We start from the raw sequence: 25,524 nt of genomic DNA, 5'->3' as shown, positions 1-25,524 counted from the left end.
TTGACACTGATGGGGTTATAATGCAAAGAGACCTACACATCTTTCCAAGGGGAGAATATAGTGAACAGTTTTATCAGGATTAAGAGTCACAGTCAGTTTCAGAAGATTATAGACACAACAACTGAGCCACACACTGTAAGGAGCTTTTTGCGGCGAATTGAGGGAACAATCAGAATTGTTTAGAATGGATCTCAATTTAATTTGAATAGAGCTGAAGGGGACCATTATTTTTCAAAGTTTTAGCGCAAAACATAGTACTAAGTAGAACTATTCCTTCGTAAATGGAAGGTAAGTTTAGTTCCTTTTTCATGTTAACAATTCTGACAGTTCTTGGACAACCCAGGATGATGCGCATGGCATCATTTTGTACTACATCTAGGCCTTGTAATTGTTTAGGAGAAAAATTAAGAAGATGCAAGGCATAATAATCAACAACAGATCGTATAAAGGCAATTTAAAAACTACGAGTATATTTTATGTTAATGCCAAATCCTTTACGCTCAAGAGTTTTGAGAGGTTAAAGACGCTCAACAAGTTTTTTTGCGCAGGTTGCTGATGAGATTTGTATCATTAACCTCGACTAGATGATACTTATAAGACTCACAAGTCTCCACGGGCACTCCATTAATAGTATAATTAACATGAAGTGAATGGGGAATAAGAACCCTTGTTTTATCAACAGAGATCATGAGGCCACATTCTACTACTTTCTTGGAGAATGCATCAAGTAACACTTGTAGCCTTGGTTTACTGTGTGCCATAATACAAATATCATCAGCATAACATATAACAGTTTCCGTAGGTTGTACAGGTATGTCATGGATAAGTTTGAGCATAAGTATATTGACAAGCATAGGGCTTAGGACACCACCTTGAGGTGTGCCTAGTTCGAATGCATCTGTTTTTGCACTTTTAACTCCTTTAAATAGGACACTAGCGACACTAATTCCTCTGAGCTTCAGTAGTAGTCAGGGGAAAGTCGAATACTCCAGTTTGGCAGCAGGATGCTGCTTCTGGAAACTTTCCTTATTAAGACTACTCAATAGCTCGGTCAACTGAGTATCGGCCTCACACACGTGAGGTCCAGGGTTCGAGTCTGCTAGAGCCCAAGTGGATGGAAAGAACCCAGTTTATGGAACTCACTCACCAGTGAATAAAATAATTGTTCAACCTATGTCGTATTCAAAAGTAAAACCAAAAAGTACCTAAATTCATCCTCATAGTTTTCTACTTTGTGCTTCAAACTCACACCAGGTGTGGCGCCACAACATGTTCCCACACCAGGTGTGGCGCCACAACATGTTCCCACACCAGGTGTGGCGCCACAACATGCTCCCACACCAGGTGTGGCGCCACAACATGCTCACACACCAGGTGTGGCGCCACAACATGCTCACACACCAATTGTGGCGCCACAACATGTTCCCACACCAGGTGTGGCACCACAACATGTTCCCACACCAGGTGTGGCGCCACAACATATTCCCACACCAGGTGTGGCGCCACAACATGCTCCCACACCAGGTGTGGCGCCACAACATGTTCCCACACCAGGTGTGGCGCCACACCATGTTCCCACACCAGGTGTGGCGCCACAACATGCTCACACACCAGGTGTGGCGCCATAACATGTTCCCACACCAGGTGTGGCGCCACAACACGTTCCCACACCAGGTGTGGTGCCACAACATGTTCCCACACCAGGTGTGGCCCCACAACATGCTCCCACACCAGGTGTGGCGCCACAACATGCTCACACACCAGGTGTGGCGCCACAACATGCTCACACACCAGGTGTGGCGCCACAACATGTTCCCAAACCAGGTGTGGCGCCACAACATGTTCCCACACCAGGTGTGGCGCCACAACATATTCCCACACCAGGTGTGGCGCCACAACATGCTCCCACACCAGGTGTGGCGCCACAACATGTTCCCACACCAGGTGTGGCGCCACAACATGTCCCCACACCAGGTGTGGCGCCACAACATGCTCACACACCAGGTGTGGCGCCATAACATGTTCCCACACCAGGTGTGGCGCCACAACATGTTCCCACACCAGGTGTGGTGCCACAACATGTTCCCACACCAGGTGTGGCGCCACAACATGCTCCCACACCAGGTGTGGCGCCACAACATGCTCACACACCAGGTGTGGCGCCACAACATGTTCCCACACCAGGTGTGGCGCCACAACATGTTCCCACACCAGGTGTGGCGCCACAACATGTTCCCACACCAGGTGTGGCGCCACAACATGCTCACACACCAGGTGTGGCGCCACAACATGTTCCCACACCAGATGTGGCGCCACACCATGCTCCCATATCAGGTGTGGCGCCACACCATGATCCCATATCAGGTGTGGCGCCACACCATGCTCCCATATCAAGTGTGGCGCCACACCATGCTCCCATATAAGGTGTGGCGCCACACCATGCTCCCATATCAGGTGTGGTGCCACACCATGCTCCCATATCAGGTGTGGCGCCACACCATGCTCCCATATCAGGTGTGGTGCCACACCATGCTCCCATATCAGGTGTGGCGCCACACCATGCTCCCATATCAGGTGTGGCGCCACACCATGCTCCCATATCAGGTGTGGTGCCACACCATGCTCCCATATCAGGTGTGGCGCCACACCATGCTCCCATATCAGGTGTGGTGCCACACCATGCTCCCATATCAGGTGTGGCGCCACACCATGCTCCCACACTAGTGTGACGCCTCCACGCTGCCCACAGCTTCAGCGTGCGGTTGGGACTGGACAGAGAACCCGGTGACGGGGGAGTGTTACCGCCTGGAGCTGGAGGAGCTGACCTTCGCTGACGCCCGCGCCGTGTGTCTGGAGCAGTGGTACGGCGAGGGACAGACCTCGCCAGACCTCGTCTCCCTTTACTCTTCACAGGAGCAGTCATTTGTTTTCGGTGAGTTGCTTCTCCACTCCTGTGTTTACTGTGTTAGTGAGGACAATATCGTACACTTGGACGTGACTGTTGTACCAGTTAGTGAGGACAATAACGTACACTTGGACGTGACTGTTGTACCAGTTAGTGAGGACAATATCGTACACTTGGACGTGACTGTTGTACCAGTTAGTGGGGACAATATCGTACACTTGGACGTGACTGTTGTACCAGTTAGTGGGGACAATATCGTACACTCGGACGTGACTGTTGTACCAGTTAGTGAGGACAATATCGTACACTTGGACGTGACTGTTGTACCAGTTAGTGGGGACAATATCGTACACTCGGACGTGACTGTTGTACCAGTTAGTGGGGACAATATCGTACACTTGGACGTGACTGTTGTACCAGTTAGTGGGGACAATATCGTACACTTGGACGTGACTGTTGTACCAGTTAGTGGGGACAATATCGTACACTCGGACGTGACTGTTGTACCAGTTAGTGAGGACAACGTTGTACACTTGGACGTGACTGTTGTACCAGTTAGTGAGGACAATGTTGTACACTTGGACGTGACTGTTGTACCAGTTACTGGGGACAATGTCGTACACTTGGACGTGACTGTTGTACCATTTAGTGAGGATAATATCGTACACTCGGACGTGACTGTTGTACCAGTTAGTGAGGATAATATCGTACACTTGGACGTGACTGTTGTACCAGTTAGTGGGGATAATATCGTACACTCGGACGTGACTGTTGTACCAGTTAGTGAGGATAATGTTGAGTGTTTTACACGTAGATGTGACAGTAGCATAATGGTCTGAGTAGTGGGTTCGCAACCGAATGGTCCCGTGTTCGAGACGTTTGGGCATATTTTCTAATAATGTTCACCTAGCAGCAACTAGTTACCCGGGAGTTAGTCAGCTGTTGTGGGTTGCATCTGGAGAGCGTCAGTAATTAACCTAGTGGGACCTCAAGGGGTCTAATAGACTTCCTGGCCCCCTGGCAATGGGAAACCACACATAAAAATACCGCAGCAGGAATATACCTATTTCACTCTTATTATGAATAACGGAATTTACGTAATTACTAATGGGGTTAAACCTGAGAACACATTGCTTTAGTAAAGGAAGGGAACTATTAGGGGAAAGCGCCAAGCCATTATGACTATATAGCACTTGGAAGAGATCAGGATTAAGCTTTGGGATGGGACGGGGGAAGGAATGGTGTCCAAGCACTTGGACCGTCGGGTATTGAACGCCGACCTGCATGAAGGAGAGACCATTGCTCTTCCATCCAGCCCAAGTGGTTGGTTGCTTTAGTAAAGGTAACGTTCACAAACCAACCAACAGGCACCGCACGAACGGTATATCCCCTCCTGGCATAATAACATCACTTCATATCAAGAGAATAATTCAGCTATTTTAGTGACTCATGTTTGTGGAATAATTCCTATGTACACGAGGCTGGACCTTGCAGACCTGGTGGCTAGACAGGACCTGAGCCAGACGGGGCTGTGGATTGGCATGAAGAACGACATTGACGGCAACAGATGGATGGACGGAACACCCGGAGCTTACTTCAACTGGGCTGACGGTGAACCCAGCAGCTATGATTTCGACGAGAACTGTATTGGTAAGTGGTCCGTCTCACTGTGATGGTAAGTGGTCCGTCTCACTGTGATGGTAAGTTGTCCGTCTCACAGTGCTGGTAAGTGGCCAGCCTCACTGTGATGGTAAGTGGTCCGTCTCACTGTGATGGTAAGTGGTCCGTCTCACTGTGATGGTAAGTGGTCCGTCTCACAGTGCTGGTATGTGGTCCGTCTCACTGTGATGGTAAGTGGTCCGTCTCACTGTGATGGTAAGTGGTCCGTCTCACTGTGATGGTAAGTGGCCAGTCTCACTGTGATGGTAAGTGGCCAGTCTCACTGTGATGGTAAGTGGCCAGTCTCACTGTGATGGTAAGTGGTCCGTCTCACTGTGATGGTAAGTGGTCTGTCTCACTGTGATGGTAACTGGTCCGTCTCACTGTGATGGTAAGTGGTCCGTCTCACTGTGATGGTATGTGTGAAATTTTATATGAATGATTCTTGTACATCCGTTAACTTTAAACTGAAAGTCTAGATGGGCCTCTGGTGGAAGGGACTGTTTAGCTGACACATTAAGTGTAGTAAGCAGCTCATTCCCTACTCTAGAGACCATAGAAAAATCATGAGGCGCGAGCAAACGCCGAGACCTCAAAAGTTTGAGATCCCTATCACTAGGCCGTCGACCTCTGTCATTCGCTGGAGCGAATCTAACGGGTAGGTCACGGTACTCACATCAATATTCATTGATGTGTGGTGCTATGAATTCTGCTCGAGGCTCAAGAAGCAGTCTCAGATTAATAGCAATAACTTCAGGTAGCGTGGCAGAATATATGTAAGTCATTAATAGTGCGAGGTGTAACAAAAGACAGCGTTCAACTTTAACAACACAGTTTATTCAACAAGTACTAACACCTACAACAATGAAAATATCACTGACGTTACTCGAAATCCTTCCTGTGACACCTTTATGACAGCTTGACACCAGCCACGAGTATAACCACTGGATCCTGTCTGTAATTGCGTTGTGCTGGATAAATAAACTAACTTGAACAGTACTGAATGTTCATAGAGGATGCACTCAAGCAATAAGATACTAAGGCTATAATCACAAATTGCAACAACCACAAGGTAGGTTAGGAGACAAGTCTCCAGTAATCTCCCATCAGTTACTTTACGCTCTTTGCAGCCCTCCTGCAAGGCAGTTGCAATGCAATCAAACTAGTAGCCTTCAATGATATCACAATGACTAGTGGGGTTACTGGTAACTTCAGCAACCCTCTTTGTTAAACTCTTACGTTAACACCTCGTCTCTTGGACCATCAACAATCAATGACTAATTGATTACGTTAATACTGATAGTGACAGTTACGTTAATTTACTGCCAACAGCAGTCAGCAACAACTACTTACGTTAACTTGAGTGTTGTTGCCTGCCTGGCTGCGTGCTGACGTGGCCGTTTTGCCATGGGGGGCCTGGCTATTCCTCCTGTGTTGCGGGTAAATTCCGTGGGACTGGAATTCACGTGTAAGGCTGGTTATCCGGCCGTTGAGTTAGTTATGTGTGACATGCTTCGTGTCCCGGTGGAAGCTGTGTATGGCGTTGAGCTTGTTACGGCCCACCGGGTGATTGTCAAGTTCGGGGGGGGGGGGGGAGGAGGAGTATCGGGACTTCCTCCGGCGGAACGAGGGGCGTTCATTGCAGTTGCCGGATGGCGCCGGCTCCGTTACGATCTCGGACCGAAGTGGTGCCCTGACATATGTCAGTGTACACGGTGCGCCCCTGGAGTTCCCTGAAAACCTTCTCCGGCACTTCTTCAGGAGGTATGGTGCAGTCATCAGTGTGCGGGTGAACAAGCTGTCCTCGGGGAAGTATGCTGGGAAGCAGACGAATGTCCGTACATTAGGTATGCGCCTGCGGTCGGATATCCCATCTTCTGTCCGGCTGCTGGGCTACTACGTTCGGGTGTACTATGCCCGGCAGCCCCGTACTTGTTTCCGGTGTGGCCAGTTGGGGCATCAGGCTGCCGGGTGCTCTGAGACACCTGCTGCGCCCGTTAACTTATTCCGGAAGGAGGATTTCCCGCCGCTCCCTCAGGGCGTGGATTCCGGAGATGAAGTGGAGCAGGTCCCAGTCGCTGCTGATGCGGCCCCTCCTGCGTCACCCGACATGCCCCCGGTGCTTGTTGCCCCTCAGCCGAGTGCGTCTGCGTCTTCCTCGACTCCTGCTGCTGTGCCTGGTTCTGCGCCCTCGCCAGGTGTTCCGGCTGTGTTGGGTGTTGGGGGTGCTGCGGAGCATCCTGTTGTGTGCGGCCCGGTTCCCCATGTGGTTGAGGCTGCTGAAGTACTGCGACGGGCGTTGGTTCGCCCGGTTCGTGAGGGCCGTGGTTCTGGGTCCGCCTCCGGCTGTGAGGATGTGCGGCCAGTGCCCAAGCGTTCTAGGCGCTCTTCTACTGCTTGGGCTGATATGGAGGACTACGTCGCGGGTGGAGCTTCGGGAGATGGTGTGGCGGTTCCAGGTGCCTCGTGCTCTACGACGCTGGTGGTGGCTGATGTCCGTGTGTCGGCTGTTGACGATGATTGTGCGTCTAATTTACCTCCTGTTCTTTCTCCTGCAGAAGGTTCTCCGCAGTGGGAGGTGGTTGCTCCTACGGGCGTGGATGGTGTGGATCCTGGTGCGAGCAGAGGCATCAAGCTGGTGCTGAAAAAGGATGCCAAGCGTGGGGGGTCCCAGCAGGTGCAACGTTCAGTGGTTGCCGAGGAGCCCTGTGAGGCAGCTGAGGAGGCTCCCAGTGTGCTGCCCATTGCCCGGCCTCTTGGGAAGGAGCCTCTCCCTCTCATCTTGGCCTCCGGAGTGGCGATGGATGCTGACCATCCGTTGCATTTTGAAATTGTTGACCGTGTGCGTCCTGCTCCGTGGTGCCCTTCTACCATCTGGATTCGTCGGGCTAAGTGTTTTATTGTGGGTGTGCCAGAGTTAATGCCCGATCCTCGTACGCTCAATAGTGATCATGTTTCGGAGGACATTATGTTACTTTGGGAAGCGTACTGTATTCGCTTCCCGGCGGAAGAGTGGCCGGACAAGTATGAGATCTTTTCGTAGTCTGTGTGCTTGCTGTGTGTTTTATTTTTATTTTGTTTTCTTGTGTTTTTGATGTTGGCCCTTCAGGCCGGTGTTTAGTGACTTGTGTTTTTGCCTGCTTTTTTATTGTAATTGGCCTCGCCTTTTGTTACGGGGCGTTAATGTATTGATTTTCTGTTGCTTTACCTGTTGCCTCTTGTTGTATGTTTTGTTTTTTGGAGGTGTTGTTTTGTACTGTGATTGCTGGATTGCTGGACTGTTTTATGCTTTGATGTATGCTGTATGTATTCTGTATTTTTATTGTATTTAATTTGCATGCTCTGCATGTAAAAATAAAAAAAAAAAATAAAAAAAAAAAAAATAAAAACTTACGTTAACCTAACCTTGTCTCCCACAGGCAAGTCAAACTGTCACTCGTAACTCGAAATTACACTTGACTTGACCCGTCAAGCATGCAGTGAGTAATTCCCTTAATTACTGTACTACGGAAAGATAATTAATTCTGGCACGAGTTACGTTATTGAATACTATATTCCCATTCGATTGTGTACTACAATACTATGTCCAAAGTGTTATGAGGACGTCAATTACCCTTAACTGCCCTGAGCAATTAATTACTATCTCACAGATCAATAATTATTTATACACGTATACATTACACTCATCACTGGCTCAACAGTTACAACATCAGCGAAGTGAATTCTCGTTAGGGTACTACTTACCCCGATTAACTCAGGTGACTAGTTAACTGTCCCATAAACCGATAACTAATCACTATGTCTACGGTACTTATTAATGACTTTACTCTCCTGAGAGTCAATCAAATTACCTGTCCAACTGACAGATACTAATAACAGGCATTACGTTAATGCAAACAATGTAGCCTTCGTGTGAGTCGATCAAACCCTGGTCAGAGTTAATTACCGTGATTTCCGTGAACCCTTAATTACCTGTCCAACTGACAGATAATTTGCAACAGACGGTTACTTAATGCAAGCCTTCAGCCCTTCCGGCGTTCCTACAACACTGACTTCGTCTTAAGTTTTTTTTTATGTTTATTTTTACATGCAAAGCATGCAAATTAAATACAATAAAAACAACACAGAAAACAGAACAGAACAAATTAAAACACTAGACCACCGGCCAGAAGGGCCGACAGCACAGCACAACAAAACACAAACATGATAAATGCATAGAAAAATACAGCATTCATCGAGGCACAAAACATAATACAATGGCAAACAAGCAAGCACAGTAACATCACAAAACAACACCTTCATAAAACAAAACATACATCAAGAGGCATAACAGGAAACATAACAGGACAATCACAATACATTCCAAACAAAACAAAGAACAAACACGTACAACAGGTAAAGCAATATGAAAACACCAGGTCAAACGTACAGCACAGAAACAATACAGGAATAAAAACACTCACACCAAACCATCCGCCCCGCAACAAAGGGCGAGGCCAAAATAAACAATAATAATAAACAAGCAAACCACGCAAACCAGAAAACAAACAGGTACAAACACAACAACATACATGCACTGGCCTGAAGGACCGCGAATAAAACATAACATAAAGTACATCAAGAAACATAACAAAACACTTCGCACAGCACCCAACTAGCCAAGAATACCAACAAAAACAACAACTACAGTAACATGAAATCAGTGTACATATTTGCCCGGGAACATATCCGGTGGAAACCGCACATTGAACGCCTCCCGAACCAGCACGTTGTCCAGGAGGCGTGACCTAACACCGGCTGCGCCATGTGAACCGGAACCTCGGCAACAAACACCCGCAGACATGGAACCCACACGGTGTCCCTCCGGACACGAGTAACCGCCACCCTATTCCATACACCCACAACCCGACCACCAGAAAAGTCCTCCGGCCGTTCAAGCAGCAGGAACTCGGCTACCCGGGCCTCCAGGTCCTCAATGCACAACACCGCAGGAGGGGGCTCGACAGAGGGCTCGACAGAGGGCTCAACAGAGGGCATCACCACAGGGGCACCAGCGGCCACGGGCATACCACCAGACGACTGCAGGGAATCATGGCGGTGCGGATCCTTACGTAAAGTCACTACCAGGCCACGCCCAGCACCAGCATCCACACCATCCCTGGCAGCAGAAGCCACCTCACCCCATAGCGGAAAGCCCCCGGGCGGGGACGAAACAGGAGACACACCCGAGACACGGGCATCAGCACCAGCAGGCACATGAACCTCTGCCACCACCAACCGCGGAGACAACGACTCAGCCGGATCCACGCCGTCAACACTTGAAGACCCACAGTCACTGAAGTCCCCAACATCAGCCCAGGCCGTATTCGAACGCCTGGAACGTTTGGGCTCCGGCCGGATATCGTCAGAGCCGGAAGCAGATCCAGTGGCACGGGCACCACTGGCCGGACGAACCGACGCCCGACACAGAACGGCAGCAGCCTCTACCTCAGGGGGAACCGGACCACACACAGTAGGAGGCTCCGCAGCCACCCCAGCACCCAGCACAGGAGGAACCCAAGGGGAGGACGCAGGGCCAGGTTCCACAGCCGAAGACGAGGAAGCCGACGGCGACGTTCCACAGGGATCACCAGGACGGTCCATGGGAACGGCATGGCCAGAGACATGGTCAGGAGGAACATCCGACGGCACCGCAACACCCAGAGGAGGGTCTGCGACAACCGGGGAAACGTCGGGGGACGCTGGGGGAGCCTCAGCAGCGAACGGGACCTGTCCGTTACCCCTGGAATCCTCCTCCAGAGGGAGCGGCGGGAAATCCTCCTCACGGAACAAGTTCACAGGAGCAACCGGATCAGCAGTACACCCGGCAGCCTGATGCCCCAACAAGCCACACCGGAAGCAAGTACGGGGTTGCCGGGCATAAAACACCCGCACGTAGTACCCCAACAGCCGGACAGAGGACGGTATGTCCGATCTCAGTCGCATCCCGAGGGTCCGAATGTTGGTCTTCACACCCGATTACGTGCCAGACGTGTCGGAAAATCCGACACCATTTAATAATCATACAGATAATAGCTGTATTGTATAAACAAGTTACCCATAGAAAACGTAACTTGTAGTGGAATTACCGTCTATAGAAAACGGGATATCATCACCACATACCATTATAAATTCACCAGCAATTCTGCTGGGAATTATTCTTAAATACATTAGTCTTTGGACTTTACCATCATAAAAACATCTTATATAAATTAACTTAATTATCAATATTAAAGTACAGTAAATGTGACCCTTCTATCACTTTCTGACATGTGGACAATGTAAGCCAGGCGTGAGAGTGGGGAAGGAGGGCAGCCATTGTTTTATACTAGACCAGAGGCTCACGGGAGCAAATTCGGCTCCTGTTAAATTTACTTGGACGTAGTGTTATGGAAACTAAAAGTGTACCATTATCAACACGCTGTCTACAAATTCAAGTTAAGTGTCTATCCGAAACCCGTTTATCATTCATTTATGGCCATTAATGTCAGGATATAGGGTGGCCCGGTTAGATCACGAAATCGCCTCAAACTAAAGGTAATTAAGCCAGGTCTTCATGTTCCATGTACAGTTTTCTCTGAAATACTTGTCATATATAGGATTCTGGCTTCACAGCTAGCGCACTTTTGACAGGTCAAGACTAGGAAGACTTTGTGCACCAGTTACTGGGTGATGGAAGCTACCTCAAAGAGGATAATTTGGTGTCTACACCCTAGTTATACCTGGTGGACTAGCCTGCTGTACTATAAGATAAGGAACCTCTTCAATGTTTAATAATGTGTAGTTAATACTGTAGTTTGATTGGCTGCATATATATTCAATTAATAAACCCCCCTAATGTGTAGAGGATCGATTTGTGAGATTATGAGATTATTGCAGAAATACAGTCCACTTATCATTATACAAATTGCTATCGAAGTATATAAATTAACGTAAATATAAATTCATATAAATTAAATAAATATAAATCTCACAGGTCGGTTCCCACATTATTTGGTCATCTTCGAACCGGATGACGGATTATTTGATCCTTTGAACCCACATTTGGTCATCTTAGTACCGGATGAACCAGTTAACCAGTGGATTCATTAAATATCTAGTGCAGTGTGATTTAAACAAAGCCAGTCATAACCGGCGGCGTTGACTCGTGCGAGTTCACGAGCCCCGCTCAGTTCAGATCAGCCTTAGTCAGCGGTTTCATGTACACCCACAGATTTGGTGGAGTGTTATTCTGTGAAATGACAGCGCCAATATAGAAGCCAGCCAAATTAGTGACTGTGTCTTCGCGAGATTATCCACGAATTTTGTGGAGTTTATTTCGCGAGGTCACTAATAATATTTAATACTTCTAGATAATATTAGAAGTTTCATAGAGGCTAATTAAGAGGCTATTATCAATAATTGTATATATTATTTCTCCAAAATAGAGAATTATAATATATATTGCACTAGTGATCACAGTATATTTACTAATTGCCAACCCACAACAGGGTAGGATATGACTAGTTGAACTATTATTGTTCATCCTAGTCCCATTATTACCATAGTCAGTTGTACTATATTGAACAACCTAACACCATTAATGAATGGTGCAGACCCTATTTTGGGTGTAATTTTTATCAACTCGAGTTGAGTTGTGTATATATAATAATTTACTTATGATCATTACACCTTTGAGTGATTAATTAGTGTCAATACCATCCTAGGGTGATATAGAAGAGCTAACCTAAAGGTACTTCCAGTGACACTGGTTTATCACTCATATCATTAGTGTGGATGATTGTATATATATAATGGGTATTAATTTTAAGTGCTAACCTCTAGTAGAGGTAGGATTATTGCCTAGTGAGTTCAGAATTTACCCTAGGCTACCATTAGTGTTTGTTCAGTATTATGAGCAGCCCAAGTACAAGTCCCACAAGGCTTCACCAACGAGCCAGTATGGATAATGCAGGGAGAATGAAAAGAACCCTTGCAGGTCTTAAAGGCCACTTAACAAGACAGATCAAGAAATGTGAAGATTTGTCACAACAATCTCAAGTTGATTATGCTGACCTGGAAAGCTATTATCAAGCAGCTGCAGGTAAATTTGAGCAAATCAAATGCCAAATAGCAACATATGTGGCTGAACTTGCCAACACCAATGTATCAGAAACAGAAATAGACGACATTATGGTTGATCTTGCGAATTATGAAGATCACACTCAGGCCACGTTACAGAATTATGTCAAGTTAATTGCCCAGAACAAGGCAACAGCAACAACAACAACAGTTGCATCTAATACGAGTCAAGCAGAAGCTCGACTCCCTCCAATTAATTTACCCACTTTCTCAGGAAAAGATGAGGAAGATTGGGACGAATTTTGGAACAAATTCGTTGACCTTGTAGACTCAAAACAATCTTTACCAAAGAGTAGTAAATTCTCTTATTTGCAAGGCCAATTATCAGGTGAGGCTAAAACAGTAGTATCCCATCTGAGATTAACTAATGACGGCTATGATCTGGCAGTAAAACTCCTGAAGGATAATTATGCTGATCCAGAAGTAAGAACATCACATTTAGTTCATGAGATGTTGCATTTACCCCTACCGGAGGCTTCAGCTGATTCACTCCAAGTCTTCAAGCTGGAGGTAGAATCATTGATCAATGCCCTCAGCCTGACAGCAGATACAAACGGGGCTGAGTGGGTCTTGAAAATAATTGTCCAGGAGAAAATACCTAGGGACATATTGAGACAAATGAGTGCTCATTACAATAAAAGCATCTTATCCATGAATGAAATATCTGAAGGTTTAAAGTCAGTAGTTCATCAATTACGAACACATGACAAATTAAAACCACCAAGTAAACCCTCAGAAACCAATAATAGTAAACCACAGAGTACCAAAGGTACTCCAAATCAATCTAGACAATATAATTCTCACAGGTCGGTTCCCACAAGACGACAGTGAGTTTATCCACACACTGATGACGGAGCCGTACCTCTGGAAGAATTGCCAGAGGAGAGTCTCAGGAAACTCCATGAGGGGCGCCATGAACACTGACATACGTCACAGGACCACTACGGTCTGAAATGGTCACAGACCCGGTGCCGTCCTGTAGCTGCAAAGTACTTCCCTCGTACCTCCATAGGAAAGCACGGTACACCGCCTCACCCACAAACTTGATAATGACACAGTGAGCAGTGACCAGCTCAATGCCATATACGTCCCCAACCGGGACACGAAGCATGTCACTCAATACCACGTCCACCAGCGGGTAACCAGCACGGCCAGTAAACTCCAATCCGATGGAGTTTAACCGCACGACAGCGGGAATAGGGCCGCCCATCACAAAACACGCCACGTCCCTACCACCAGGAACAGCAAGGAGGGTAGAGACTCCCACACCCCCTACTGGCGAAAACGTCAATCACCCCAAAACTGCCAGAGCGGGCAAACGACACGTCCACATGCACCGCTTGGCAGCCCAGAGGCAAGTCCTACTTCGTCTTAAGTGGCTGATTGGACCCAATCCCGTGATCGACCTATTAGCTGTCCCTTGAAAGATAATTAACCCAAACATATCTCCGTTAACTCAAACTGTCTTGCATGACAGTACCTCTACAAACAATGGGTGTTCCCTTGGTGACGTGACGTTAATTACCCTACTCAATTAACGCTCACTGAATCCTTGACTTCGATAATAACTAAATTTACATCCCAGTACTCGTCACACGGACGAGTTCACTCACGACACAGTAACACAACACTCGGTGATCTAATAAACTATATTACAATCACGGCTCAACAATTGCAACCCATTGCTATGACAATTACTGAAAACCCATTAATAACACACTTGGACTCATGACACTATAATTATATATCGTACTCACTGACCTCTAGGAGCCGGTCGGCCGAGCGGACAGCACGCTGGACTTGTGATCCTGTGGTCCCGGGTTCGATCCCAGGCTCCGGCGAGAAACAATGGGCAGAGTTTCTTTCACCCTATGTCCCTGTTACCTAGCAGTAAAATAGGTACCTGGGTGTTAGTCAGCTGTCACGGGCTGCTTCCTGGGGGTGGAGGCCTGGTCGAGGACCGGGCCGCGGAGACACTAAAAAGCCCCGAAATCATCTCAAGATAACCTCAAGAAAATCATCTCAAGATAACCTCACCTCTTGCTCTCTGCTATTAAACGCTATGTGGAGCACTAAGGAGATAATCACTCTCCTAATCAACTTGAAGAAGTGATTAACGATCCCACGGATCGATAATTAATCCCCATGAATTTACACTACTCAACAGAGCTCTCTCCAGACAGCGGCGTCAATCACTCTTCATCACAAATCCACCGAATTACGTTAAACAGGTCAGCAAAGTTTATATAAAAATTACACTTGTCACAGCCCAGAAACACACAATACGCATGTAAATAAACACACACTGGTAACACTTTTTTTTTTGAGAGAAATATATACAAGAGTTGTTACATTCTTGTACAGCCACTAGTACGCGTAGCGTTTCGGGCAGGTCCCTGGAATACGATCCCCGCCGCGAAGAATCCTTGTTACAACCAAGTACGCATTTTACTGTTGCGTTAAACAGAGGCTACAGTTAAGGATTTGCGCCCAGTAAATCCTCCCTGGCCAGGATACGAACCCATGACAAAGCGCTCGCGGAACGCCAGGCGAGTGTCTTACCACTACACCACGGAAACTGTACGACACAATATTCTATGCCAGGAAATCTCCCAGGGTTACAACATTCTTACACTACCGTAACATGATGACCGGAACTGGATCTCCTGAAATGGCCTTCACATGTGGACTTGGGGAAATGTCATAAACATTTACATATAAGAAATGAATTAATACATAACCCCACACCAGTATGGAGTATAATAACTCTTGGACGGCCCTCACCTGTTGGACTTTATTAAACAACTGAATGTGTTTCCTGTGTGACCAAACACACACTCGTCTGCACACATACACTCAGTTCAAGCCCTTCCTTGACTGACAAGACATTAAATAAGTGAAATCTCATGTGCTCTGCACTTCCTGTTCATCTATCAGGTGTTAAAAGGACAATGCTGGCGGACCCTTCTGACACGAATCAGGGTTAGAGATAATAATCACCAATACAACATAAGGGAGACTTACTCAATTATACTGGCCAGCCTACAGACATACTACCCCATGTAAACATGAAGACTGAAGCACTGTAGTCTCGAAGATCAGCGGCGGAACGGCTCTGGCTAGGAGTAGCCTGTGCGGAGCACAACGCGGCTCGGTACAGTTTGTACCCACCTGCACTTGCTAGCTTCTTCCTTCTCTCAGGGCGAAGCATCGTGCTTGTCCGAAATGCCGGCAAATATGGCGAACGACAATGTCCAACACTAAGACCGAAATTCCCACGAGTTTCTAGTGGAAAAACTGCCATGAACACTGGCGAGTTACTCCTAGATATCTCAACTGCTCAGTGACTTAATAAGCAGGAGATCAGATGTTGACTGGGGATGAGGATTCACGACACAGTCCGTTACTCCTGCACGTGTGGTTTACCCACTGCTACATTTCCAGTCGTGTACACTTTCTTGTAATATACGCCAATACGAGGAGTTCCCGGATTCTGCTCATTCCCTACGGACACACGTCGGTATCGCGAGAATATAAAGTGTACTCAGATGCTACTGCCGACGGGTCCCTTTACTTAGCTTGCCGACTAAGCAAAGATTACGTCAAACACGGGCAGTAGCTTGATGCAGAAGGGCGTCTTGGATCCCGGAAGGGAAGATGCTGGCCTACTGGTCCTTCCTCAAGCTAGCCAATCATAGAGTGGCGCACCTCGGCCTAAGGCCCTTAGCCAATCACGGCTTCCCCTCGCTTGCCACTCTGGGGTGACGTCACGGCAGACGGCTTGGTTCCCATGGGAACAGCCCGGGGTGGCTGCCTCTCACTCCTCTGAACTCACCCAAGCTAACAGTAAAAACTGCTACACTCTATAACTATTTCTACAAAGGGGGGCACGGATGGAAGCTTAAGACTCAGACTCACTTGAGATGTGTCATAGAAATGTTAGAAAGTTTTCCTTTAGCGTAAGGGTAGTGAGTAAATGGAAAATATGATAGCAAAATAGGCCAAGAGTCATTGCATTACACAACCAAAGGCTAGAAAAGCAGGATGCAAGAGCTAGAGCTCGATCCTGCAGGCACAAATAGGTAAATAGGTGAGTACACACACGCGTGCTAACCCATTTGTAACCTTGCAGAGATGTACTCGGACACGGGCAAGTGGAATGACATCGACTGCGCTCTCCGCTTTGCATTTATATGTGAGAAAAAAGGTAAGTGATATATTTTCCAAAGTACTTGAGGTAATATATTTTCCAAAGTACTTGAGAGAGAGAGAGAGAGAGAGAGAGAGAGAGAGAGAGAGAGAGAGAGAGAGAGAGAGAGAGAGAGAGAGAGAGAGAGAGAGAGAGAGAGAGAGAGAGAGAGAGAGAGAGAGAGAGACAGACAGACAGACAGACAGACAGACAGACAGACAGACAGACAGACAGACAGACAGACAGACAGACAGACAGACAGACAGACAGACAGACAGAGAGAGAGAGAGAGAGAGAGAGAGAGAGAGAGAGAGAGAGAGAGAGAGAGAGAGAGAGAGAGAGAGAGAGAGAGAGAGAGAGAGAGACAGAGACAGACAGACAGACAGACAGACAGACAGACAGACAGACAGACAGACAGACAGACAGACAGACAGACAGACAGACAGACAGAGAAAAGTGAATGAATTAGTTAGTATTAACTGAATGTTGTGATACTTGATGTTGAGAATTAACCATTGAGAGTAAAGGTGACTAGTCGGTATAGTTCTATCTGCAACTGTGATCAATTATCAAGCCCATGAAGGTAATGGCTGTTAGTTGGAGTTAATGTACCTTTGCCCGCCCTCCTCCCTACCACGGGAGCCCAGATCCAGGTGACCTTGCATCCGCCGGACACAACACCATCGCTGAGATAAACCAAAAATAATCAAAATATTAAAACTTTTGAGTTCCCAAAAAACACATTTGTACAGAGCATCCTATACTAATTGGTGCTAATGAGGTCAAAGGGTACATATAGCAGGTCAATGGTTGAGCATCTCATCCTCTCCAGTTCTAACAACATCACAAAAATGATGTACTAAATTGTACTAAAATATTCTAAAAATGTACTACAACTGATGAAACGAACCTAACCTAACCGACTCGGAACAACGAATAGAAAATGGGACAGCCCGTCAATTTTGTGAGCCGCTATGATGAATGAGGATATATACGTCAAAAATCACAAGTACTGTTGGAGAGGACGGGTAGAGAGACAGGCGAGAAGTGACGTAACGAGGCATTATAATTCCTCCTAACACCCGTCAACACCTGCGGGCAGGAAACATGGAAAGTGTCACAACACCTGTGGAGTACCTGAGGTCACTACTATCCTTCACAGTTGTTAAATGGAACAAAACAACAATATAAAATATGATATAATTGTACCACATTGGAACTACTTCATGTAAGCTCTCTACGGAACTATTGGTGTTGTTCAGTGTTGTGGTGACAGGTGAGGGTCTTGTGGTGACAGGTGAGGGTTGTGGTGACAGGTGAGGGTGTTGTGGTGACAGGTGAGGGTCTTGTGGTGACAGGTGAGGGGTCTTGTGGTGACAGGTGAGGGTGTTGTGGTGACAGGTGAGGGTCTTGTGGTGACAGGTGAGGGTCTTGTGGTGACAGGTGAGGGTGTTGTGGTGACAGGTGAGGGTGTTGTAGTGACAGGTGAGGATGTTGTGGTGACAGGTGAGGGTGTTGTGGTGACAGGTGAGGGTGTTGTAGTGACAGGTGAGGATGTTGTGCTGACAGGTGAGGGTGTTGTGCTGACAGGTGAGGGTGTTGTGGTGTCAGGTGAGGGTGTTGTGGTGACAGGTGAGGGTGTTGTGGTGACAGGTGAGGGTGTTGTAGTGACAGGTGAGGGTGTTGTGGTGACAGGTGAGGGTGTTGTGCTGACAGGTGAGGGTGGTGTGGTGACAGGTGAGTGTGTTGTGGTGTCAGGTGAGGGTCTTGTGGTGACAGGTGAGTGTGTTGTGGTGTCAGGTGAGGGTGTTGTGGTGATAGGTGAGGGAGTTGTGGTGTCAGGTGAGGGTCTTGTGGTGACAGGTGAGTGTGTTGTGGTGTCAGGTGAGGGTGTTGTAGTGACAGGTGAGGATGTTGTGCTGACAGGTGAGTGTGTTGTGGTGTCAGGTGAGGGTGTTGTAGTGACAGGTGAGGATGTTGTGCTGACAGGTGAGGGTGTTGTGGTGACAGGTGAGGGTGGTGTGGTGACAGGTGAGTGTGTTGTGGTGTCAGGTGAGGGTCTTGTGGTGACAGGTGAGTGTGTTGTGGTGTCAGGTGAGGGTCTTGTGGTGACAGGTGAGTGTGTTGTGGTGTCAGGTGAGGGTGTTGTAGTGACAGGTGAGGATGTTGTGGTAACAGGTGAGTGTGTTGTGGTGACAGGTGAGTGTGTTGTGGTGACAGGTGAGGGTCTTGTGGTGACAGGTGAGTGTGTTGTGGTGACAGGTGAGTGTGTTGTGGTGACAGGTGAGGGTTGTGGTGACAGGTGAGTGTGTTGTGGTGTCAGGTGAGGGTGTTGTGGTGACAGGTGAGGGTGTTGTGGTGACAGGTGAGGGTGTTGTAGTGACAGGTGAGGGTGTTGTGGTGACAGGTGAGGGTGTTGTGGTGACAGGTGAGGGTGTTTGGGTGACAGGTGAGGGTGTTGTGGTGACAGGTGAGGGTGTTGTGATGACAGATGAGGGTGTTGTGGTGACAGGTAAGGGTGTTGTGGTGACAGGTGAGGGTGTTGTGGTGATAGGTGAGGGTGTTGTGATGACAGGTGAGGGTGTTGTGGTGACAGGTGAGGGTGTTGTGGTGACAGGTGAGAGTGTTGTGGTGACAGGTGAGTGTTGTGGTGACAGGTGAGGGTGTTGTGGTGACAGGTAAGGGTGTTGTGGTGACAGGTGAGGGTGTTGTGATGACAGGTGAGGGTGTTGTGGTGACAGGTGAGGGTGTTGTGGTGACAGGTGAGGGTGTTGTGGTGACAGGTGAGGGTGTTGTGATGACAGGTGAGGGTGTTGTGATGACAGGTGAGGGTGTTGTGGTGACAGGTGAGGGTGTTGTGGTGACAGGTGAGGGTGTTGTGATGACAGGTGAGGGTGTTGTGATGACAGGTGAGGGTGTTGTGGTGACAGGTGAGGATGTTGTGGTGACTGGTGAGGGTGTTGTGGTGACAGGTGAGGGTGTTGTGATGACAGGTGAGGGTGTTGTGATGACAGGTGAGGGTGTTGTGATGACAGGTGAGGGTGTTGTGGTGACAGGTGAGGGTGTTGTGGTGACAGGTGAGAGTGTTGTGGTGACAGGTGAGGGTGTTGTGGTGACAGGTGAGGGTGTTGTGGTGACAGGTGAGGGTGTTGTGATGACAGATGAGGGTGTTGTGGTGACAGGTAAGGGTGTTGTGGTGACAGGTGAGGGTGTTGTGGTGACAGGTGAGGGTGTTGTGATGACAGGTGAGGGTGTTGTGGTGACAGGTGAGGGTGTTGTGGTGACAGGTGAGAGTGTTGTGGTGACAGGTGAGTGTTGTGGTGACAGGTGAGGGTGTTGTGGTGACAGGTGAGAGTGTTGTGGTGACAGGTGAGTGTTGTGGTGACAGGTGAGGGTGTTGTGGTGACAGGTGAGGGTGTTGTGATGACAAGTGAGGGTGTTGTGGTGACAGGTGAGGATGTTGTGGTGACAGGTGAGTGTTGTGGTGACAGGTGAGGGTGTTGTGGTGACAGGTGAGGGTGTTGTGATGACAGGTGAGGGTGTTGTGATGACAGGTGAGGGTGTTGTGGTGACAGGTGAGGGTGTTGTGATGACAGGTGAGGGTGTTGTGGTGACAGGTGAGGGTGTTGTGGTGACAGGTGAGGGAGTTGTGATGACCTCTCCTGACGTGCTGTGTCTTGCTTTTTTCAGGTCGTAATCACGTGGGTCCCCAACCACCTCCGCCCCCTGGAGGTCAGTCACCATCCTTTATCATTACTCATCATAACTCACCATCCTCCATCATTACTCATCATCACTCACCATCCTCCATCATTACTCATCATTACTCACCCTCAATCACGATCACTCACCATCCTTTATAATTACTCACCAGTCTTTATCATTACTCACCATCACTCACCAGTCTTTTTCATTATTCACCATCACTCACCATCCTTTATCATTATTCACCATCACTCACCATCCTTTATCATTATTCACTATCCTTTATCATTACTCACCATCCTTTATCATTACTCACCATCACTCACCATCCTTCATCATTACTCAGCATCACTCACCATCCATAATTATTACTTACCATCCTTTATCATTACTCACCATCACTCCAGCACTCTTTACCGCAGATGGAAGGAGGAGGATAGTGTGAGGGAGAGAGATGGGGGTAGGAGAATGGTGAGTGAAGGATGGGACAGGAGGACAGTGAGTGAAGGATGGGACAGACGGATCGTGTCAGGAAGAAAGAGGATGAAGCTGGTGGTACTACCCAGAGAGAGTAACACAACCATATACCCAACACCCTACACCAACTCTGCAATGCCCCTGTGTTGTGTACCAACAGTGACGTGCCCCCTGTGTTGTGTACCAACAGTGACGTGCCCCCTGTGTTGTGTACCAACAGTGACGTGCCCCCTGTGTTGTGTACCAACAGTGACGTGCCCCCTGTGTTGTGTACCAACAGTGACGTGCCCCCTGTGTTGTGTACCAACAGTGACGTGCCCCCTGTGTTGTGTACCAACAGTGACGTGCCCCCTGTGTTGTGTACCAACAGTGACGTGCCCCCTGTGTTGTGTACCAACAGTGACGTGCCCCCTGTGTTGTGTACCAACAGTGACGTGCCCCCCTGTGTTGTGTACCAACAGTGACGTGCCCCCTGTGTTGTGTACCAACAATAACGTGCCCCCTGTGTTGTGTACCAACAGTGACGTGCCCCCTGTGTTGTGTACCAACAGTGACGTGCCCCCTGTGTTGTGTACCAACAGTGACGTGCCCCCTGTGTTGTGTACCAACAGTGACGTGCCCCCTGTGTTGTGTACCAACAGTGACGTGCCCCCTGTGTTGTGTACCAACAGTGACGTGCCCCCTGTGTTGTGTACCAACAGTGACGTGCCCGAGCGGGTGGAGCTACTGGAACAACCACTGTTACTACCTCTCCCCGACCACCGCCGACTGGGACACCGCCCACGGCTCCTGCAACGACATACTGGGCAGCGAACTCGTGTCCGTAGGCAGCGCTGACGAAGACGACTACCTCACTAGTAAGTTTCTCCAGTGTTAGTGCAAGTGTGAGGTTAGGGGACGAATTATGAGGAGCAACCGCTCGGCTGGTATGCTTATATACCTCAGGGAAGGGATATGAGGACAAGAAGCTGGGATATGACGTGAAGGAGCTGGGATGTGAGGAAAGGAGTTGGTATGTGAGGACAAGAAGCTGGGATATGACGTGAAGGAGCTGGGATGTGAGGAAAGGATCTTATATGTGAGGACAAGGAGCTGGGATATGAGGACCAGAGGCTGGGATATGAGGACCAGACGCTGGGATATGAGGACCAGAGGCTGGGATATGAGGACCAGAGGCTAAGATATGAGGACCAGAGGCTGGGATATGACGACACGGAGCTGGGATATGAGGACAAGGAGCTTGGGTATGACGGGAAGGAGCTGGGATGTGAGGACAAGGAGCTGGGATGTGAGGACAAGGAGCTGGGATATGAGGACAAGGAGCTGGGATATGAGGACAAGGAGCTGGAATATGACGAAAAGGTGCTGGGATATGAGGACAAGGAGCTGGGATGTGAAGACAAGGAGCTGGGATATGAGGACAAGGAGATGTGATATGAGAACAACGAGCTGAGGTATGAGGACAAGGAGCTGGGATATGAAGACAAGGAGCTGGGATATGAGGACAGTGAGCTCAGATGTGAGGATAAAGAGCTGGGATATGAGGACAAGGAACTGGGATATGAGGACAAGGAGATGGGATATGAGGACAAGGAGCCTGGATATGAGGACAAGGAGTCGGGATGTGAGGACAAGGAGCTGTGATATAAGAACAAGGAGCTAGGATATGAGGACAATGAGCTGGGATATGAGGACAAGGAGCTGGGATGTGAGGACAAGGAGCTGGGATATAAGAACAAGGAGCTGGGATATGAGAACAAGGAGCTGGGATATGGGGACAAGGAGCTGAGATATGAGTACAAGGAGCTGGGATATAAGAACAAGGAGCTGGGATATGAGGACAAGGAGCTGGGATATGAGGACAATGAGCTGGGATATGAGGACAAGAAGCTGAGATGTGAGGACAAGGAGCTGGGATATAAGAACAAGGAGCTGGGATATGAGGACAAGGAGCTGGGATATAAGAACAAGGAGCTGGGATATGAGGACAAGGAGCTGGGATATAGGAACAAGGAGCTGGGATATGAGGACAAGGAGCTGGGATATGAGTACAAGGAGCTGGGATATAAGAACAAGGAGCTGGGATATGAGGACAAGGAGCTGGGATATGAGGACAAGGAGCTGGGATATAAGAACACGGAGCTGGGATATGTGGACAATGAGCTGGGATATGAGGACAAGGAGATGGGATAAGAGAACAACGAGCTGAGGTATGAGGACAATGAGCTGGGATATTAGGACAAGGAGCTGGAATATGAGGACAAGGAGCTGGGATATAAAGACAAGGAGCTTGGATACTCCGGAGGGAAGGAATGGGTAATATAATACTGTTTCGTCCCATACTTTCAACTATTACAATGGTTATGATTTGTTAAACAATAGCGTCTGTGAAAGGTCAGCGCCACTCAACTGTTTTGGCCAAAACGTGATGTCTTACAATCTGATTTGGAATGGTCAGCATTGGACCTACTCTCTACCCATGTTTGGCTCTGTATGAATATATATTAATACAAGTATCTAGGACCTTTTACTAACACCTATTAACTCTGAGGTATTAAGCAAAGATTCTACAGAATGCCCCGATACATACAGGGCCAGATGTGTCCTAAGCTGTGTCTCCGACTCAAGGGCCTGAGTCGCTCTCAAGAAACGTATATAACCTGTATCTTACAGTCATGGTCTGATGGTCTGCAGCCTGCAACCTGTGGCATGGTCTCCAGCCTGCAACCTGTGGCATGGTCTGCAGCCTGCAGCCTGTGGCATGATCTGCAGCATGGTCTGTCAGCCTGTGGCATGGTCTGCAGCCAGCAACCTGTGGTATGGTCTGCAGCCTGCAACCTGTGGCATGGTGTGCAGCCTGCAGCATGGTCTGTCAGCCTGGGGTGAGTGGCTCATCACAGAGCTAACCAACACCTTATGTCCTCCCGCAGCGCTGATGAGCAGTGGGTACATCAACATTTGGTTGGGTCTTCACGATGACGACAACGGCGCCAACTGGCACTGGGTGGACGGCTCGCCCTTCGTCTTCACTAACTGGTACTCTGGGGAACCTAATAACCAAGGTGGAGTCGAACACTGCGCGGAGGTAAGATACTACTACTACTACTACTACTACTAATATTACAACTAATATTACTATTAATACTACTATTACTACTACTGCACAGAGCGTGTGTTAGACAGTGCTCAGAGCACAGGTTTGAATCGTCCTCAAAGCACCTATTCATTTTCTCGATATTAATAATAATAATAATAATAATAATAATAATAATAATAATAATAATAATAATAATAATAATAATAATAATAATAATAATAACAATAATATTATTAATTTTAGTGAGAAAATCCACAGGAGCCGTGATGAGGATTCGAACTAATGCACTGCATGGGTATTCCCATCACACGCTCTAGACAACTAGGCCACACCATGGTCAAAAGAAGCCAGAGTGCACGGGGGGTCATTGAGTGAATTCCTGGTTCGACTTCAGTGGATTCAGCCTCAGTGAACCCACATCAACCTCGTGGGTTCAGCAGAATCCAAGGTTGCAGTTTTTTTTTTTTTATGTATACCATGGCTTAGTTGCCTATAGAGTGTGTATCTGAGTGTGTGAGCCCAGCGCATAGGTTCGAATCCTCATCACGGCTCTTGTGGATTTTCGTACTGATTTATCGCATTACTGTGATTTCCCTGTGTAAATAATTTTATTCATAAGAATCTTGGTACAAAGAAGGTCAGAGGAAGGTACAGGGTCACACATAAATATTATACCACTACTACGCAAAGCGTTTTGGCTAAACTTAAAATAATTTAGATTTAGATAACAAAATATTAATAGGTATAATGTGGAAAAACAACTACAAATAAAAATAAGTAATGTAACATAGCAGAAAATGTTGAAGGAATAGAGCAGATGATAAACAATATGGAACATTACATTATGGACACTGATGTAGTTCTGGCGACGGTACAACACTGGTGTTTAACACTAATTACAAGGAAATACAGTTGTCTGCGGTTGAAGGAAAACACTCACAGTGGAGACTTGTTTATTTTATAATAATAAATTATAAATTAATAATAATAAATAATGTAATAATTATAATAATAAATAATATAATAATAATAATAAATAGTATAATGATAAGCAATAATTTTAATGAATCAAATAGCTAATTAGGATGAATGATAAATAATTAGTGACTAATGCATAACAATAAAGTATTAAAGAATAATTATAATGAATAATCATTATAATGATAAAGTATTAAATCAATTACAATTAATAGTTACGTCTATAGTTAGTAATTGAAAGTTGCATTATTTGAATTTACACTAATTACAATACATGGTAATATGTCTTAGCTATCTGCAGGCTTATCAATTTGAGGGTTCCGGCTGAGCACCCCCCATCCCGCGAGGGCCAGC

At 47.4% G+C, this 25,524-nt stretch overlaps 1 pseudogene; it reads left to right on the top strand.

Moving 5' to 3' along the window:
* LOC123751800 (macrophage mannose receptor 1-like) overlaps window positions 1–24,213 on the top strand; it is a 111,041-nt pseudogene extending 86,828 nt beyond the window's left edge.
* Window positions 24,214–25,524: the final 1,311 nt, after the last annotated feature.

This window comes from Procambarus clarkii, chromosome 61, assembly GCF_040958095.1.
Source record: "Procambarus clarkii isolate CNS0578487 chromosome 61, FALCON_Pclarkii_2.0, whole genome shotgun sequence".
NCBI classification, from domain to species: domain Eukaryota; kingdom Metazoa; phylum Arthropoda; class Malacostraca; order Decapoda; family Cambaridae; genus Procambarus; species Procambarus clarkii.
The sequence above is the reverse complement of the archived record's forward strand: the minus strand, read 5'-3'. Positions and strand labels throughout refer to the sequence as shown.